Genomic DNA, 13301 nt, shown 5'->3' with positions numbered 1-13301 from the left:
AGCACAATCCCTATACAAATTAGACATTCAAAGCAAAAATAGACAAATCATATTATATGAATACCATTTTTTATTATGCTAACTCTACTTCAACAAAATTTCTTGTCCATGGAATAAATCCTGGTCAATCAGTTTATTCAATTATGTATTTTATATTATGAATCATATGGCTTACACTAAATAGGATTAGATAGGCTTTCACCCCTCGGAAGTAGAGGTTGGATAACGAATTTATATATAGAGATATGATCAAAGAGATATTTTAATCTTTCAAAAATCATGCACAAACAATCCATTTGATTAGATAAAATGAAAATACCACATAAATTGGGTTTATTTAACATAGAAACAATGGACATAATTTTTATATTTATTGACACTTCAAAGGACCAATATTTGATATTGAAAAGTATTTAATACATCTTTATAAAATGAAGAACAATGTTAATTGATTAAAATAATATTATTATAGATAGAAATCGAGATTGAAAAATGTTAATTAGTGCTGACATGCATTGAAAGTTAAAAATGTCCTAAACCTTTAAAACCGAACACAACTTGAGCCCACAACTTGAACCTACATCCCTACCACATGACAAACAAAACCTAAGGGTGTTGCATAAGGAGAGAGCATATAATAACGCAGTGGAGTCGGATATTAAACTGATAAAAACATATACTACTTTTGATCTAAGCAAAAAAAGGCCGAGAAAAGGATCAATAAATGTCTAGATTTATGTTTTATAATGCACCTACACCTCACCCTTTGCTTGTGCTCTCAAAATGGGACTTGGAGTAGGTCTGAACATTTGTTACTATGGACAGAATGTATATGATTTTTCCTGCACCCCCACATGGGATGCTGGTGATTTTGCTCGTGAAAATGTTTGGATAATATAACAATAGTTCACTTATTGCAGCCTATACTGATCATAAGCTGGAGAAGCATGTAGATTAGACCTGCAACTATGCAATGGAATTGGTAAGCCATTAAATAAAACATTAACAATTTGCAAAATGTAATGTGTGAAGGGAATAGATTCTGTTTGTATGGTTTTGCAAAGGCTTCAATCTTTACCTTGGTGTTCTTCTGTATGCTTGACAGTTGAAACCAACTGATATTTGCCTTTGACCCTACTAAAGCTGTGGAAGATCGTTTCCTGCTGGTATCAACTCAAGCAAGGAATGGGCACAAGGTTCTCTCACACACTTCCTACACTCTTTTTCGAGATTTTGAAGCATTTTGAAACCAATTACTTTAACTTGAAATTGATAGGGGCTGCGCGTACGCAAGCCCCCAGTGCCACAAATTATGACGTAGGCTCTCCCTCTTGGGGAGACCTTAAAGCAGCACCCCTTCCAAGTGCAATGCAAGTCACTGCTCTAGGCCATGAGTCTTCCTGATCACTCATTAACCCTGTCCAGGTAAGTATGTTTTAATGTTGCTCTATCATCTCTCCTTATACCCCAACCCTTATGTTTTGTTTACCATATGCTAGCGATGTGGGATTCAAGTCGTATTAGGGGCATAAAGATCAAGAACATTTTTGCCTTTCAATGCTTCTAACTAATTATTGACATTCCCCAATCTCGATTTCTGTTAATAATAATATTGTTTTATTTTATCAATATTTTTCTTAATTTTATAGTGATGTGTTAAATACTTCTCAATACCAAATATGGATCTTTTAAAATATTTTCCGTCACAAATTTAAAATTAAAATACCTTTTTTAAATTAAATTCAATTTAAGATTAGTAAGTATATAAATCCATCGTACAACCTCTATTTCAAGGAAAGAAAAACCAAAAACCTCTCTAATCCTACTTAATTCATAATAAACATACTGATTTGAACAAATTGACTGAAAAGGATTTGTTCCCTAAACAACAAATTTTATTGAAGGATCATCTACATAGTGAAAAATGGTATTCATTAGATATGATTTGGCCCTATTCTCCTTGTTAGTTTAATTTGTAAAGGGATGTGCTCAATACAAGGAAAAGAGCGGATGGACAATGCGTACATAGTGAAAATGGTAAGAACGACATAATAGGCGGACAAAACATTTTCTCATCTCAATACCTATAATGTACACCAAATTTCTACTTTAGCCTTTTCAAAATCACCTCCTTATGCTTTTTCAAATTTCTATTTTAGCTTTTTCAATTCCCATAATGCGAAGAACCAAACCATACGTCCTCGAGAGTCTTCAGCTCAATAGTTGTAGATGGAGATCTATTTACTAGATAGCATGTAGTATTTACAGCTTTAGCCCAAAAGTCTTCATCGAGCCCATCATTTGATTGCAGGCAACAAGATTGCTTCAAGAGAGTTCTATTCATGCATTCTACAACTCCATTTTGCTATGGTGTATGGTGAACAATGTGGTGTCTCACTATTCCTTTAGTTTTATAGAACTCAATAAATTCACACAAGCAATACTCCAAGTTGTTATCCGTTCGAAGCCGCTTGATCTTTTTTCCTGTTTGATTTTCGATCAAAGCCTTAAATTGCTTGAAATTAACAAGCATTTGATCCTTGTGCTTCAGGAAATACACCCAAAACTTTCTTGATTAGTCATCAATAAAGGTTAATAGATATCTATAACCACCTTTTGAAATTGTTGGAAAAGGACCCCCAAAGATAGGAATGGATATAATCCACTGTGCGTTTGGTTTTGTGAATCCCGGTGCTAAACTTGACTTGAGTCTTCTTCTCAAAGATGCAATGCTCACAGAAATCAAGCTTTCCTATAACATCCCTACTTTTTTTTAAAAAAAAAAAAGAGAAGAAGAATATTTATGGTAGAAGTTCTTGAATAAGTGATCTATAAATAAATAGTAATATAAGAAATTGTGATCTTTTTAGAGAAAACCGTCAGATATGAAAACACAGAGGATTATTAATAAGAGTATGTGGCTAAGTTAAAAATTTAGTATCGAGTATAGAGATTAAATTGAATACGTTAGAAAAGTATAGAGACTAAAGTGCAATTATCCTATTTTATTTTGATGGAAAGGACTTAATGGTAATTTTACCATTACTTAAGAAAAATCAATGGGTTCATGATGGCTTTTAAATGATTTTTTATTAAGTAATAATATTTTAATAATTACTATTATAATATAAAAAAAAGAGAGAGAGAAAAAGAGAGAAAGATTCATCTTTCTGATCTTTCTTTCTTTTTCACATCAAACAAAGGGGGAAAAGAAAAAAATTTGCTTCCATAATTTTCCTTCAAATTCAAGTATAAGGTATGATTTTTCTTCAATTTTTTTTTAGATTTTAAATCTTTGAAACTTGCTTTACATATATATACCAATAGTTTTTTTTATCAAGTATTTTGAAAGTTGTCATTAAAGGACATTGATGGAAGCTTAGAAAACTTAAGTGAAGTAGGTATATCTTTGGATAGGAAATGATTAGAAGATGAATTCTAGCTTGTTAGAAGTGTGAAAAAGAAATAAAAATTAATGGAATGATTATTTGGTATATTTGGTCATGTTAAAGGGGCAGTAGAGAACATTGGCCATGTAGCACCCCAAACCCGGCCCAGTCGTTAAGGCCGAATCCGACGTGCCACTTTGAAGTCAAAAACCCGTGTTCCCTTTTTAGTGTTTTAAAAAAAACCGACTTTTGTCAAACTAACCAAGTGAATGGAAGCTGGACACCAGGTAGGTATCCATAATAGAGGAGGTGAGCCATGAAGGCTGCTTAAGTACCAAGCTCTCCGATTGGATCCAATCCTAGACATGCCCACATCCATTGCCACACTTGGTTATAACAAGTTGAAATTTCTTTGAGTGATTATCTTTGGTAAACCGAATATTCGTGACGTCGTGTTATTTTAAAAAAAACAAGTATAGTTTTGAAATCATACCCTAAGTCTAGCCCATTTGAATTAGTATCCATCAATTTAAAGTTTTTTTTAATAATATAATCCCAGAAAAATCAAAGAAGAAAATAAAGTTAAAATGGCCTTATTACAACCCAAAAATTAAATAGCAATTAAAAATAACTTAAGAAAACTAGTCTCTTTTTCAAACCCAAAAGTATTCACCATGGCCACTCTGAATCCCCTCCGGCTCCAAGTCACCCACATCAAGGCTCACCTGCAAGGTTAAAGAAGGGGTGAGTTTGGGGAAACTCAGTGTGTAAGGAAAACCCATTCAAAGCCCAAGTTAGCTCAAGCCCATTGGGCCTAAGCCCATTCAGGTAACAGTGGTACTGGGCCAGAACCCTTTTCAGATTACAATAAACTGGGCCTTAGCCCCTTATTTAGATAACAGTATGGCCCATAGGCCCATTTCAAAATACATGCAACATCAGTAAACATATGCAAGCCCATTTGGGGAGACTACTCAACCCACCAACCACTACACTCCACCCGTACCAGCCATACACTCCATGTGGGGAATAGCTCAACCCACCTAGCCCAACACTCCACAGTTGCAGCTTTGCTGCTCAGTTAACAGTAAATTGAGGCAAAGCCTCCAGTACGTGGACAAGCCACTTCAGTACTTCCTCCGTCAATATCCCAGTCCCATGCATCAGTTAATAACAACATAGCATGCAGTAAATAACAACAGTCAAACATGCATTTAGGTCAATTTAACCCTATGGGTATTTCAGTAATTTATCTCCTAGCGGTAAAACTGTAAATTTTTCACTTTTAAAGGTATTTCAGTAATTTATCCATTTTAAAGTTTTTCATGCATATTCCTACCTTTCACGTACTAACAGAATCACTACCGAGGGTTCTTACCGAATTGGGCCCGTTGGCCCATCATTCCAATTTTGGCCCATTAAGCCCAAAAATATCGAGGGCATAGAAATCATGCACTTTGCAGTCCAAACATTGCAGCTTACCAAAAACATTAATCAATTTACCTCACGAGCATTCGCACACTCGCAAATCTACAAAATACCGATTTTCGGCATTTCGGCTTTTCGACTTTTGCCGATCTAGACTAAGAAAGAGGGTGTTAGTTACACACCTGTTTGCGACGATATACTGACGAGATCCACACACGAACCGCCTACAATTGGATTACTAACACGTTAATCTAACTATTCAAATACAAACTACGTATTAACCCCTTACGATATTCGGCCAACCACACCTACAGATCATAGTAAGCTTATAGGAAATCAATAAGCAACTCATTAACAAATTTTTGTCAATGTTTACCACATAATCATAATTTCACTGCAAGTTGTCTTCCTGAGCAACAGTCACTAAATCATTTATAACTGGAGCTACGAAATTCCAAATCAAGTGCCGTTAATTTTCCCTGAAAATAGACTCATATATCTTCTATCCATAAAATTTTCAGAATTTTTGGTATGGCCAATAAATACCAGATTTTTCTTAAAGTTTCCCATGTTTCACTGTTTGACTAATCTGACCACTCTTCATTACAAATCAAATTTCTCATTGTACAGAATTCAAAATATGTTCTAGTTTATTTCTTTTGAAACTAGACTCATTAAGCTTTAATTACATAATTTATTCACCTTCTAACTCATCTCTCACAATTTATGGTGATTTTCCAAAGTCACATTACTGCTGCTGTCCCAAGCAGATTTATTACCAAATCACTCTTTCATACACCTATCTTGCATGCCTGTTATTTAAACATGTATATCACCAATCAATCATCACATATCTATGATTTTTACTTAAGCATAATCTCCATTTCATCATTTTAAAGTACAACATGTTAGCCGATTTTTCCCTTTAGCATCTAAGGCACATGCATGCTCATTTGTTTGGCTCAACTTCACATATCTTCCATTTTTCATCAAAAGAACATGAAACAACAACCATTTCCTTCATTTTAATTCATGACCAAATGCTCACAACACAACCAAAAACCAAAATATGCTTCAAGAGTTAAGGTAGAATCAAGAAGAACTCATGAACATCAAGATAGAAGCAAACTACCATGAACTTACCTTTAATTTTCTTCCCCAAGTGACCGAACATTCAAGAGCTTTCTCCTCTCCTTTCTCTTCTCTAACTTTAGGCTATGATGAACAAAGATGGACAAAACTTTGTTCTTTTGACCCCTTTTTCTTTTAATAAAATTTCATATTTCATCCATTTAATTCTTTAATACAAAAGACATGAAATTCCAATCATGGAACATTTACCTAACCCATTATCAATTTGTATCAATTTGTACCATAAATTATGGATATCAAGTGCACATTTTGTCTACAACAACATGATGGCTGGCCACTTCATGTAAAATGGGAGGTTTGTCATGCAAATCCTCCTATTTTGCACTCCTATTTATTTGGCCACTTCAATTTAGCCTATAGCATTTTCAAACATTTTCACATAGGTCCTATTTCATAATTTCACTCACAAATGACAAAATTAAAGCATGAAATTTTGCCAACATTCACAGAATTCCCAAAAATTGGGGCGTTACAGGCCACTTTGTGTAATATTGGTAGTAAATGATAGCTTGTGAAACAATGAGTACTCTGGTGATGACGAAATTGAAAACAGATAATCGAGCCGAAAGATATGCGAATTTCGGAATATAAAACTTAAGTTGCCAATATGAATAATCATGCATATTTAAGTTTGTTTTTATTAGTTTTAATTTTAGAATGGATAAATGATGTTTCGTATTGAATTACTCCTATTGTAGCTAAAAACGAAGCGAACATCTTAAAAGAGAAAGGCAAAAAAAAAGGAGTAAAGCGATTAAAACTTTGATTTGTGCTAATATCTTATTTTCATTGCATAAAACTTTAGAATATATAGTTTACTATGACTAGTTATATTGATTTTATTTTATTTTATTTTTATAAGTTTTGGATGAGTTTGAATGATTTAGTTAATATTTATAAAATTATGTTTCGAGATGAATACTATGTTTCTCATATGATCAAATTAGAAAATTCATGGTTATGATTTGGATTTGAGTATTATGATTTTAGATGTTTGAGCAAGAAAATGATTAATATGTTTTGAATTGGAAGCCTAATTTTATATTAGGCGATATGTGATTTGAACATGAAACGCGTTAGGATCGACCCGATTTAAACAACGAACAAGTAAAAGTAACAAAATAAATTGAGAAATTGAACACACAATTTAACCTGGAAAAACTCCTCCAAAGAGGATAAAAAAACCACGAGCAAACATAATTTTACTATAATGGCAAAAGAACAAAAAGTACAAAAGATGGAGATAAAAACTAAACCCCGAAAACAAAGAACCCTCTAAACGTAAACACAAAATTCTGTAAATGTGTTATGAGTTTTAATCTCCAATGGGTGTATTTTCTAAAGTTGTAAAAGAGTCTATTTATAGGCTAAATTAGCAAGTCAAATAAACTATGCTAATAAATGCTAAATATATTATACTAATAAATACTAAATCTTCTAGAAAGAAAATATATTTTTTGTTTAACTTGACTTGCAAGCAATCTCTTAGAATTTGGGTCACACAACTCTAACAATCTCCACCTTGACACGAATTCTTTCAACGCCATCTTTGCCAAAGCCCGCCACAGGCCTATCTTGAACTATGCAGGGAATCAACTGAGTCGAATCTATGCTTAGAAGTTGGAAGACTCCTAGCCTTCGACTTGTGCACTGCCAAATCAAAACTAACCTGGGTCTGATTTTCATGAATACAATGTCCTAACTTTTCAAAACCTGCATCCAAAAGAGAATCTCTCTTCAACGAAATGGTCATACCTTTTTCCCTCCTATGACCAAGTTGTCTCCGCTCCAAACGAGTTGACTTCGACTCCGTAACGGACGAGGGACGTCCAATTTCATCGGGCACTATAGAACCTTCTAAAATGTAAAGACTGCCGGTTCTTTTACCTTTTAACAAAACGAAAGCTCCACGAAATACTTTAATGTCACTCGACTCGATGTTGATTCTATATCCTTTCAAGTCTAAAATACTCAAGGAGATGAGATTCTTTCGTAAATCAGGTACATACCTGACATCTGAGAGTGTCCTAATCGTCTCATCGTGTATCCTAATTTTAACAGTACTAATACCAATTACCTTACTAGATGAATCGTTTCCCATGCGCACAACTCCACCTTCAACTGAACTGTATGTGGAGAACCATTCTTTATAGAGACACATATGGAAAGAACATCCCGAATCTAGGATCCACTCAGACGTGAGCTTGGAGTTATCACTGGTTGACACTAATAAGAAATCATCACAGCCTTCATCGGCCAAATTAGCACCAACTACATCTTCCTCGTTACTCTCAGCAGCTCTTTTATTTCACAGTTTATAACAATCTGTATTGACGTGACCTAACTTTTTACAATAACGACACCTTTTGTCTCGTTTCTTTGATGCTACCAAAACGGAACGTTGCCTATCTGCCTTGCTATCCAAACAAAACTCATTTTCGAGTTTTTCTCTACTCAACAAATGACCATTCACATATTCGAACGAGAGTTTGTCTACACCATAAATCAGTGTTTCCCTGAAAGACTTGTATGAAGGGGGTAAAGTGCACAATAATAGCATAGCCTGATCTTCATCGTCAATATGAACCTCAAATTTATTTAAATCATTTAAAAGAGTAATGAATTGACTAATGTGATATATAAGAATCTCACATTCGTTCATGCAAAATGTAAATGGACGTTGTTTCAACACTAAACGGTTAGCCAGAGACTTAGTTGCATAAAGAGTTTCTAACCTTTTCCACAATACGGATGAGGTATTCTCCATCAATACTTCCTACAATACTATACTCGCGAGGCACAACTGGATTGCAGACAAGGCCTTTTCATCAAGCTCTTCCTATTTTGTTTGATTTAGATTCTCAAACTTTTTTCCGGTAACAACATTTTTCAAGCCTGTTTGAACTAGAATTGCCATCATTCGAACTTACCATAGATTGAAATTTGTCTCACCATCGAACTTCTCAATTTCAAACCTTGTTGTTGCCATCTCTAAATGAGTTGATCTATGAAAATTGAATTAGCTCTGATACCACTTGTTAAGATCGACCCGATTTAAGTAACGAACAAGTAAAAATAACAAAATAAATTGAAAAATTGAACACACAATTTAACCTGGAAAAACTCCTCCAAAGAGGATAAAAAAACCACGGGTAAAGATAATTTTACTATAATGGCAAAAGAACGAAGAGTACAAAAGATGGAGATAAAAACCCGAAAATAAAGAACCCTCAAAACGTAAACACAAAATTCTCTAAATGTGCTATGAGTTCTAATCTCTAATGGGTGTATTTTCTAAGGTTGTAAAAGAGCCTATTTATAGGCTAAATTAGCAAGTCAAATAAACTATGCTAATAAATGCTAAATATATTATACTAATAAATACTAAATCTTCTAGAAGGAAAATATATTTTTGTTTAACTTGACTTGCAAGAAATCTCTTAGAATTTGGGTCACACAACTCTAACAAAATGAAATTAAAATGAGAATTATATGAAAATGGAATTGAAATGGATCATGAAATTTGGCTTTTACCCTGTTTCACTAAGTTAGACTAAATCAGATATAGTTGGCATGCCATAGAGTCTTTATATTAGACAATGTCGAGGGAGAAAAAGCCAAGTCGGTCAGTTGTTATTATTGTTCACCCCAATTCTCAGAGGGTAGTGGCTAGTCCCAATTCCCAGAGGGTCGTGAATGACTCTGATAGCCATCGTTGCCAAACAACTCGGGGTGGCGGATTCATGTATCTAGTTATGAGTCTAAACTTCAGTACGGGGTATAAATTGAAAGAAAAGAAAAAACAAAACTTGAATTTATTTGAATTTTCATATTGTGCAATTAAATTAATTACGCGATTTTGAATTTAATTAAAAAGCTTATTTTCTTTACTCGATTTGTCAATATCAAAATATTAAAGTTTATTAATATTAGCTTTTATTGTGATGTTATTAATGATATTTATAATCATGTTTTAGTTTATTTCTATCAATTAATTTGTGTTCAATACTTATGTAATGATTTATGATATTAGCACCACTGAGCATAAAAATTGCTGAGCGTATGGTTTGTCTATTTTTCCATGCACAGGTAGTTAGATTCGATAGATCGTTCCAGCAGCATCCGAAGTGTAACACCCCTAACACGTACCCGTCGCCAGAATAGGGCTACGAGACATTACCAATCAATTACATCATACAACATACATTTCTCATACATGAATCCATTATCACATAAGCAATAATCAAACATAATCATATTGTCCCTTATAAGGCTCTACAAGACCCTAAAACATGCTTGGAATATGTTCGGGACTAAACCGAGAACATTTGAAAACTTTGGAAAACATAGAAAATTTTCATGCATACAAGGTTACCAGACACATCCGTGTCACAGGCCGTGTGAAAATAAGGCATACATACTAACTTGTATCACAAGGCCAGAGACACGCCCGTGTGCCATGGCCGTGGAAAAACTAGAGGGTATACTGACTTGGGTCGCACGGCCGGCCACACATCCATGTGCCAGCCTGTATGTCACACACGACCAGTACACACGCCCGTGTGTCTAAGCCCTATAACTCACTGACTTATTTAACCAAGTTTCAGGTGTCACACGGTCAAGTCACACGCCCGTGTACTTAACTGTGTAGCACGAAAATAGGCTTCATTTAAGCCATTATTCCCGCCTATCATTCATGTACTTAAAAGCATTCATTTGGCATTATTTTTACATACAATAGGCAACCAAAAATGACCATTTCATGCACATTTCATGTCATTTAAAATACATCCATTTCACTACTCAAATCCATAACCAAAATCATGCCAAAACAATATGCCATAAACTTAACTTCTATATGCATTTTCTCACGATCTTATTAACTATTTCATGTCTCAAAACATATCAATTCATCATCTTAAAACCAATTCACAACATGCCATTTCTCAACCATGATACATCATTGATAATTCGCTAATTGAGCAACCATATAATCATCACAACAACCATACCAAACATGCCAAAACACAAGGCAATATATATACATCATATATCACATACCAAATTCATAAGTCTAGCCAAATCAAATAGCCAAATACACTCCTACATTTACATCATATACAAGCCAAATCTCATGACTATATCATAACTCAAAACATATCATCATAACACTAGCGTATACATGCCATATATCATATTTACAAGCATCCAAAAGTACCAACAAGTAGTCGATAGTGTGATGACGGTTCCTGATGATCCCCGATATCCGAGCTAGCATCAATAATCTATAAAACAAGGAAAGAATACACAAAGTAAACTTAAAAAGCTTAGTAAGCCATATGCAAATAAAATCATCTCATGAATCAACATCATTTCCATCAAATAATCAAATTATGAATAAGCACATATAAGATTACAAACCTTCCCAAATGTATACATATTCAATTTCATAAGTGAATTCATCAAATACTTCCCTTTTCAATACTTGTATGAATCTCATACGTATCTAAGTCACTTAACTCATTCACACATTCTTTCTTAACTTGACTCTGCCTGTTGAACCCTTCGAAATCCTTAAAGATACTCGAAAATCATATATAGCTCGTACAATGTCATATCTCAGATATGGTCTTACATGTTATTACATATCGATGCTAATGTCTCAGACATGGTCTTACATGCAATCACAATACAATGCCAACATCCCAAACATGGTCTTACATGTAATCACATCTCGGTAATCCTAATGTCATGACATTCGTATCCTATACTATTCCTAAGGTTCGTACAGGACTTTCGGATATCATAACTTCGTTGATTCTTGCTCGTATTTGCTCGTTCAACATTCATAGCAATTCAATGACGAATAAACATTTATAAATCAATTTAAAGACATTTATTTGCATATGAACTTACCTCATAGTCGAAATAGAGGAACTGGAACGACTATTCGATAACCTTTGATTTTTCCCGATCTAAATCCGATTTATTGAGTTCTTAATCTATATACATTCAAAATTAACTCATTTATTCATCAAACCACTCAATTTAGTCCACAAACACATATTTGGGCATTTTTACTCTTTAGCCCCTAAAGTTCCATATTTTCACAATTTAGTCCCTATTTCACAATTACACAAAATTCACACAATTCAACAAGACCCATACTTGGCCGAATTACCATAATGCCCCTAACAACCCATTTTTTATTTATTTCACATTTCAATCCCTCAATTTACAATTTTCACAATTTAATCCTATTTAGGCTTTTTCATCAAAAATCACTTAACAAAACATATTAATCTAACATTTATCTTCCATTTTTCATCAACAACCATTACAAATCATATAGATTCAACAATGGTACTTCACATAATCATAAAAAAATTCAAAAATTAGGGCACGGGCTAGCTAGAATACAAAGCAATGATTTTAAAAATGTAAAAATCATCAAAAACCGAGCAAAAGACATACCTTAATCAAAGATTCAAAGGACCGAACCCTAGATGAGCATAAAATGGTTTTTTTCACCTTCAAAATTCGGCTAAGACATGAAAGATGGACAAAAATCATGTTTGGTTATGATTTTATTAACTTAATTTGTCATTTACCTATTTACCCTTAATAAATAAACTTAAAAATTTGTAATGCATCTCCATAAATGTCCATTAACCTTATCAATGGCATAATAACATCATAAAGAAATTTGGTTTAATAAACCATAACAAATAGACGCTCTTAACTTATAGCATACTATTTTTACATTTTACGCGATTTAGTCCTTTAATCAAATTAAGCACTCAAATGCTAAAATTAGTTCACGAAATTTTCACACATATATATTCAAATGCTATAAAAACCAAAAATAATATTAAAATAATTTTTTGACATCGAATTTGTGGTCCCAAAATCACTATTCTGATTTAGCTAAAACTGGGCTGTTACAACTCTCCCCCTTAGGGATTTTCGTTCCCAGAAATCTTACCAGTAAATAGGTTTGGATATTGCTTTCTCATAGCATCCTTGAGTTCCCACGTAGCTTCTTCAACTCTATACCGATGCCATAATATTTTCACTAATGCAATTCTCTTATTTATCAGTTCTTTGATCTCACAAGTCAAAATTCGAATCAGTTCCTCACTGTATGATAAATCTGGCTGAATTTAAACCTCGATCGGGGAAATGACATGTGAAGGGTCAGATCTGTATTGCCGTAGCATTGATACATGAAATACATTATGAATCTTTTCTAACTCAGACGGTAACGCTAGCCGATATACCACTAGTCCAATTCACTCAGCAATTTCATACGGTCCAATGAACCTCAGGTTC

At 33.8% G+C, this 13301-nt stretch overlaps 1 non-coding gene across 1 annotated transcript; it reads right to left on the bottom strand.

Annotated features, from left to right (window-relative positions):
* Positions 1–1272: 1272 nt before the first annotated feature.
* On the bottom strand, positions 1273–1433 carry LOC121208676 (U1 spliceosomal RNA). Its single transcript, XR_005903807.1, has one exon. It is a non-coding gene; the product is annotated as a U1 spliceosomal RNA (small nuclear RNA).
* Positions 1434–13301: the final 11868 nt, after the last annotated feature.

This window comes from Gossypium hirsutum, chromosome A10 (assembly GCF_007990345.1).
Source record: "Gossypium hirsutum isolate 1008001.06 chromosome A10, Gossypium_hirsutum_v2.1, whole genome shotgun sequence".
NCBI classification, from domain to species: domain Eukaryota; kingdom Viridiplantae; phylum Streptophyta; class Magnoliopsida; order Malvales; family Malvaceae; genus Gossypium; species Gossypium hirsutum.
Note: the sequence above shows the minus strand (reverse complement) of the source record. Positions and strands in the feature narration are given on the sequence as shown.